A 7,775-nucleotide genomic window follows, 5' to 3' on the forward strand; every position below is an offset into this window, starting at 1 on the left:
CTTAACCTGCAGCCGAAAAGATAACAATTTTGGCGTCAGGCAGGCCTCCCTGGGGAGTTCATTCCATAATGGGGGGGGGGGATAAACAGATGTTTATTGTGACAGCACCAATGTGTTATGAAGTGGAAAAGGAGCACAGGAGTGAGTCTGGATGCTGCTTCCCCAGAATATATCATTAGTGCATCTCTTGCACTAATGATTTTCTGGTTTTGAAGAAGAACTCATCAGGAAGCATAATCTATTAGTGCCAGGATCACACTGGGTCTGTGGATGGCTGTGCCGGTTCTTCCCACCCTGGAGCTCTATAGTCAGGAACTGGAGTCAAGGCCTGGGGTACAGGAAGGAGAAGGTCCTGTTCTGTTGCGAGGGCTGAAGAGCAGGCTCCTAGAATTTATATCAGGCTTGACCAATCCAGAGGCCTCATACTGCTTGCTAATCACAAGGGTTGATGTAGCACAGCCGAGTTTCCTTCTGTGGCTGAATAGAAACTGAACATATGCCATTGTGGGTAATTCTCTAGGCCAGGTTCCAACCGGTAATTCTAGCCAGTTAACTAGGGAGCAGGAGTAGGGAGAGGCATAGAAATACAGAAAGCACAGGTTGTTGTAAATATAAATGAGAGAAAAGATCATTGAATCACTTCATCGCTTTTAGTATGCAAATATATGCAAATATCAATAGCCTTCCCTGCTTCATGTTCCTCTCAAAATTAGTTTGAGAAGTCATTTCGATCAGGGAATTAAAGGCGCTAATTATTTCATCTTCATTTTACTTTTTGTAAAAGAGTAACTTTTTCAAGTAAAGATTACGTATTCTTTTTCTTCCTGCCCTCCAGGAACAGGAGGCAGTTAATATTCTAGCTCACAAGCTAACGGGAGTTTCTCACAGGAACATTCCATGTGGCACTGTTCTCAACATGGTTTTGCTATTGATGCTTCAGGAGTGCCAAAAACAGGGGGCTATTTGCCATGTAATGTAGCAAAAGGTCATAACAGAGAAATATTTACTAAATTCCAAACTTTGCTGGTGTGGAGATTGCAAGTCGCAAACTAGAGAAGAGAGGTAAATCCAACAATAAAAAAAGGCACAGAGTTACAATTCTAGAGAACGTTCTTTGAGAGGTCAACAAGACTACCTCCCTACACCAGGCCCCTCAAGAGATGGGGAGGGTCCATAACTCAGTGGAAGAGCATATGTGTTGCTTGCAAAAGGTCCCAGGTTCAGTCCTGGCATCTCCAGATAGGGGAGGAAAAGACTCCCCTCTGAGACCCAGGACAGTTGCTGCCAGTCAGAGCAGACTGAGCTAGAATGGGCAAGAAAATTGTCATAGTTTACTTCCACCTTTCCCTGCCGCTAGTCAGTGCTCATCTCCACAATGCTTTTTTTCAATGCCAAGAAAAGTTCAACAATATGTGGCAATGATAAGGAGCAGGATACCTCTCTGCATGTACAGAGCGTTATTTTTCCTCACCACACAGAAACCCCATATATCTAAAGTCAGAGGGCAGAGTTTCCCGAGAAGGCACTGTGGTTTCCCCGGCAAGATTGAAGCACTCAACCTTCCCCAGTACCTCTGCCTTCAGAAATTAATCACTACCTATAACTATAGCTGCAACAAATTCATCACAAAATTCATTATGTAAAAAAAAAAAATCCAAATCCAGAATTTTAAGACAAGAATTGTTTAAGATACGCAAAAAAGCAAGCCTTGTTAACAAGACCACTTGATTCATTTATTTGCTGTATTTATATATCGCTTCTCATTTTAAACAAATCCCAAAGCAGTTTACAAAAGAATAAAAAGAAACAATCAAAAACTACACATGAGGCTGCTACACAAATAGTTCACGGCTGGAGGAAAGCCAAAGTAAACAGATGCATTTTCAATGAAAGCCTAAATCATGTCCGTGCTGAGGCCTGACATCCCTCAGAGAGGAGATCATTTCACAGGGTGGGTGCCACTGCAGAGAAAGCCCATCTCTTGTGCTACCACCAAAGAAAAATCTGTAGGCTGCAGCATGGACATCAGAGCCTCCACGGAAGATCGTAGTGACCTGGGACGTTGGTACAGGGGGAGATGTTCCTTGAGGTAACCTGGTCCTAAGTTGTATAGGGCTTTATATGTTAATACCAACACCTTAAACCTAGCTCGGTAGCAGAATTTAAGACAATAAAATTAAGTACTAGCTTACTAAATATGTTAAGACTGCAATCCTATTTACACTTAGCTTGGAGTAAGTCCCACTGAACTCAGTGTGATTTACTTCTGAGCAGACATGCACAGGATTGCGCTTCATATTTCTAAAGCTCCTAAAGTCAACTATATCCATAACTGGAAATACTGGGGAAAAAAAGGTTAATATTGCTTCTGACTTCAATTAACACTCTCAAATTAGACAAATTTTTCTTTCTTTCTATTCTTTTTTTAAGTTACTATTACAAGCTTGTATTCTTTGCCATTGATATGCCTCCGTGTGTATGTCCATGGTTCTCATGATCCAAAGGCAAGAAAAAGGAGCTAGGTGTGAGGTGATTTGGTTCACATGGTACAAGCGCAGTCTCCAAAGCCTCTTGTGGGCCTCATTATCCCAGGTCCTGTGCTGTGAGAAGTGGACCACGCAGAGACTGGACTTCTGACTTTTATGTATGTATGTATGTATGTATTGAGCAAAATACACATTAACACTGTATTCATAAACAAAATTAACAATAGATTAAAAAAACAACAACCAAATATCATCAGCTGCAATCTCTACCTCAATCCAATTCATCAGTGAGCAGTGGCATTCCAGTCAGGTTTTAAAAGCCCTCTTACATATTTCTATCTGATTGAACTGGTACTTCTTCACACAGAGCACAAGTTATGGTGAAAGCCACCAATTTAGACAGCTTTAAAATGGGATTAGACAACTTCATGGACAATAAGGCTATCAGTGGCTACTAGTTGTGATGGCTAAATGCTACCTCCAGGATCAGAGGTGGTGTGAAACTGAATGCTAGTTGCTGGGGTATCTCAGCAGGAGAGAGCTACTGCTCTCAGGTCCTTCTTGTGGGTTTTCCATAGGCACCTGGTTGGCCATAGTGTGAAAGTGGATGCTAGACTAGATATGTGCCTTTGGTCTGATGCTTCTTATGTTCTTATGTCAAATAACTCTGTCTTTAGTTCTTCAAAACAGGGAGGGCTGAGCTCTGGCAGAATTCCCTGAAAAAAGAAGTCTACAGTTTTGGTGCCACTGCTGAAAATGTCCTCCTCCATACGCTCGCAGACTATGGAATTTGGACCTGGGCATCATCACTTAATCTCAAAACACAAGGGGATAGGTGTTGTACAGAAACTGTTATGCAGCCACTATACCAGAAAAAAAGAAAAGAAAAACTGGCACTCCTACTGGAAAGTGCAACAGAAATGAATGACAATCTACATTTGGGGGAAAGGGGAAGAATTCTTCCAAATGCTGCAGTATTTCGCACTTGCCTCAGACTAGAATACTGCACCTGGACAAAGGAGAAGAGAATATAATATGCGAATCTCACCAATCAAAGGCCCAGAAGCATGACTGGCTTTGCTAATAGATGATATCCCCAACAGCAGGATGAATGCCAATTTTCTGACTGTGTGCATTTTGTTCTGTTGTAGATTGAAATGGTATAATCTGACCCCCTTCTTTAAATCAGGATGGTACTAAGTGCAGCTTAAATTGAGCCACAATTCAACCTGAAACTTTTTCAGTTCCAAGACGGAAGCTTCAAATGTATGAAGTATTCAGAAAGAAGAAAGGACTTCTGAGCATGGGTAGTATACCTTTCTTGGAACAGTGAGTAAATACAACCAACTCACTGGTATTATGGGCAAGAGCTCCAACAGCACAGGGTTTGATTGGCTTGAGCTCCTGGCACAGCTCATTTTAGAAATCAAGCACTGCTTTTGCATCTGTTCCCAGGAGCATTTCTTATATAAATGGCACAGGTAAGATGGCAAATTCACCTCACATCAAGATGAACTAAGGTGTGCCATTGTAGATTCTGTTATAAACATTTATGGTCATCATACACCACTACCATACATGGCAAGAATCCAGGTTGCAAACTTATGTCATATTTTTAAGGGACAATCCTTATTCTACAAAAACTACATCTCCAAAGCACTCTGACAGGTCCATAAACGTATAACCAACCATACCTACACACACACACACACACACACACACACACTAGAGCCATCTGAACTTCAGTCACATGAAACAGAGCTTTCTCCTGTACCTCTCCCCAGCTCCATCACAGAACAGAAATCCAACACAGTAGTACTCAACAAGATGGACAGACAACTCCCTCCCCCTCCCACTCCAAAAAACAAAGACATCCCCAATAGCTTTGAAAAAGCCACATACACCCGCCTCATACAGCCTCATATAGACAAGCTACACTTGCTGTGTATTGTTGGCAAGCTGACAGCTCATCTATTCTTCTTCTCTATGGGGAAAACGGAATCCCTGCTTTGTTTGGTGTGTTAACATCCAATGCTAGTGAAATGCAGCAGTCAAGCCAAGTCTTGTGGGAAGTTCTCCTGCACAAGCCCCATGGAAATCTTTCCCTTCATTTCCATAGAGCTTACACAGGAGAACCTCTCACTGGATTGAGCCCTTTGTTGCTCAAGTGCCACTTGTCAACAGATCTAAACATTCATTTTTTAAAAACAAACACACTAAAAAAATCTCTGGAATTCACTGGCCTTATGATTTATTAAACATGTTGCTTACAGAAAAGAGGCTTGTCATGAACAAATGCTCTCAAACTTGATGGTTATCAATTATAGCATTCAGTTATTAACACAGTCCGGGACTTGGAGGGTTCAATTTAACAGCCAGTCCCAACTTGAGGTGCCTGTAAAACTGCAAAAGTACCACAGCCAACTCAGACTTTCTTTCTTTACTTTAAACCAACAGCAAAGACAGAAGGAGAGAGAGAGGCTTGTTTAGATGCAGGTAAATTGATCTTCTTGAAATGGGACGTCTCTCTATCAGAACTCAATAGCCATATGCTGAATTTTGAGACTCCTGTTGCATATTCAACTTCTCCATCCTGCTACACGCAACCCCCACCCCTGGCATTAGTTAATATAGATAAATATGCCCTAGATATTTGAAGCTGGCTCAGCTGGATAGCAAAAAAGAAAACAACGAACACGCAAAGCAGTTACTTGAAATTAAACCAGAAATTAAAAGAAACTGGGAAACCAGAAATTTAAAGAGAACCTGGGAAACCAGTTACTGGGAATCCAGAAATTAAGAGAAAGTGGGTGCAACAAGATAAAGAACTTTAAAATTTAAAAAAAAAATGTTTTTGGTGTTGTTGTTTTTAATTAATCCATATTTCAAGCCGGGAGAGAGAAGACGGAGAAGAGATGATGGGCAAGGAACGGACTTTTCTGTGCGTAACATGCAGCTGGGCGACGAGGCAAAGTTCTATCACTGGGTAACTGAAGGAAGCCAGGAAACGAAAACCAAGCCTTCCTACGCCTTGACTTCAACCTGTGCGAGAAAAGAGAAGCGGAGGCACCTCACCTTGTGGGCGGGGGAAGGCCGATGCCCCCCTCTTCCTTGCCGGGCTTGCAACGGGGGCAGAGGAGCTGGGCAGGCCCTTGACGGCTGCTCTTCACGACAGAGTCCACGCCAGGGGCACTGCGGCCGCCCGGGTCCTGCGGGCTTCGAGAGGCACCTCAGCAGACGGAGGGAGGAGAGAGGACGGGGCAGGGGCACCGGGCAGAGCCAGCCAGGCAGGGCTGCGACTGAGCGCGCGAAGGAGGGAGCCAGGAGCTTTTCACGAGCCGCTCCTTTCGCTTTTTTCTTTTCTGGACGGGCGAGTCCAGCTCAGGAGGGCTGGGTTGGCTGGTTGAAATAATAATAAAAAAACATTCTCTCGCGCTCGCTCTCCCCCTCCTTTTCTCTTGAGTGGCTTCCAGCTTCTGAATTGTTTTTCCTTTACACAGACGCAGGAGGGAGCGTGTTATTTAAGATATATATACATACACACACACACACACACACACACACGTAGACGCAGTCATCCTCATCATAGAGGGCCTTTTTTTAGGACTGGGGAGAGAAAGGGTAGAATCCAACTAAAGCCCTTCTTAGAACAGATCCATTGAAATGAATGGGACGTGAGTTAGTCATGAGGGGTCTACTCTAAGTAGGACATTAGTTAGATTCTACCCAAACTCTCCTCCTCTCCCGCAAAATGTCTGCACACCCCAGAGCAGGGGGGCAACTGGCAATATACCCCCCCCCGTGCGCGCGCGCGCGCCAAAGCAAGAAGCCCTCCGTCTCAGCTCCTGTACATCAGCCTTCCCCAACCTGGTGCCCTCCCAATGCTTTACAAGTCCCATCAGCCCCAGCCAGCATGAACAGTGTTCAGGAATGCTGGGAGTTGTAGTTCAAAATATCTGGAGGGCGTCAAGTTGAGGAAGGCTGCTGTAGATACTGTGGTCACCGGAGCCGCCCCACACATGCAGGGGCCCTTGTAGGGGGACAGTCACAGCGCCCCCAACATCACATCTGACCCAGGCCCCATAAACCAGCCTTCCTCAACCTGGAGTCCTCCAGATGGGCTGGACTACAACTCCCAGCATAGCATGCTGGGAGTTGCAGTCCAACCCATCTGGAGGGCACTAGGTTGAGGAAGGCTTCCATGTGGTGTAGTGGTTAGAGTGTTGGACTGGGACTCTGGAGATCCGGGTTCTAGGCCCCGCTCAGCCATGAAGCTCACTGGGTAACGTTGGGCCAGTCACTGACTCTCAGCCCAACTTATCTCACAGGGCTGTTGTGAGGATAATATGGAGAGGAAGACGACTAAGTGAGCCCCCTTGGGTTCTTCTTTGTGAGAGGGAAAAAAGGCAGGATATAAATGTAATAATACATTTTTTAAAATAAACCCTCCTGGGTGGCCCTCACACACACCAGTCTCTCAGACCTATACATTATTTCAACACCAGCCGCTGCTTCTCCCAAAAGGCCCCTTACTAGCATCCAAGTGAGAAAAAATGGAGTTCTTTATTGGCGGCCAAGTGACAAAACAAAGCAACCCCAAAACACGTACACCTCACACCCCAACGCGCACAAAGAAATTAGGAGAAAAATTCATGAAGAAAAGAGTTGTTTCAAAGTGGCCAGCCTGCTCCTCTGTAGCATGTGACAAGGTGTAACACACCCATCTGAGTTGCCCCTCTCCCTTCAGCGTTGCCTCAGGCGGTGAGGCGGCTGCCTCAAGGCCAAAACAGACATTGCCTTAAATCCAGATCTAGTCGCTATGTCCATCCCCGCCCCCTATTTCTACTCTTGAGTTTTAAAAAAACCTACCCCAATACTAGAGTCCCAGTCCAGATTGGGGGGGGGGGCACCTACTCTAGAGTAAAAATGGGGGAGACACAGCTGATAGATATGGATTTAAATTAATGTTTGGTTTGGCCCCCAGGCAGCATATTTGGGGTGTCATGAATTATTATTTAGGGCACAATCCTCTGCATGTTTAGATAGAAAGAAGTCCTACAACTGGGAGTTGTTGGTCTTTTATCTATTTACACATGCACAGGATTGTCGCTTAATTTAGTATTGTCATATTTTTGCTGCCAGGGAGACAGGGCCGGCCCAAGACATCTTGCTGCCTGAGGTGAAGGACAAGATGGCACCCCCTACACAGTTCATGTACAGCAGCTAACTGAACTGGCAGTTGAATTTTACTTCAGTCCTGGCAATGGGATAGTATCCTCCACCTACACA

At 44.6% G+C, this 7,775-nt stretch overlaps 1 protein-coding gene across 1 annotated transcript in view; it reads right to left on the reverse strand.

The window, feature by feature from the left end:
• Window positions 1-5,964, reverse strand: part of COL8A2 (collagen type VIII alpha 2 chain) — a 241,444-nt gene extending 235,480 nt beyond the window's left edge. Inside the window, exon 1 of the mRNA XM_084815979.1 lies at window positions 5,562-5,964. The gene's annotated coding sequence lies outside the window, so the exon portion shown is untranslated. The remainder of the gene's footprint in view (window positions 1-5,561) is intronic.
• Window positions 5,965-7,775: the final 1,811 nt, after the last annotated feature.

The sequence above is a fragment of the Heloderma suspectum genome, chromosome 10 (genome assembly GCF_057233095.1).
Source record: "Heloderma suspectum isolate Gila_16-S chromosome 10, 16-S_ref, whole genome shotgun sequence".
Taxonomy (NCBI): domain Eukaryota; kingdom Metazoa; phylum Chordata; class Lepidosauria; order Squamata; family Helodermatidae; genus Heloderma; species Heloderma suspectum.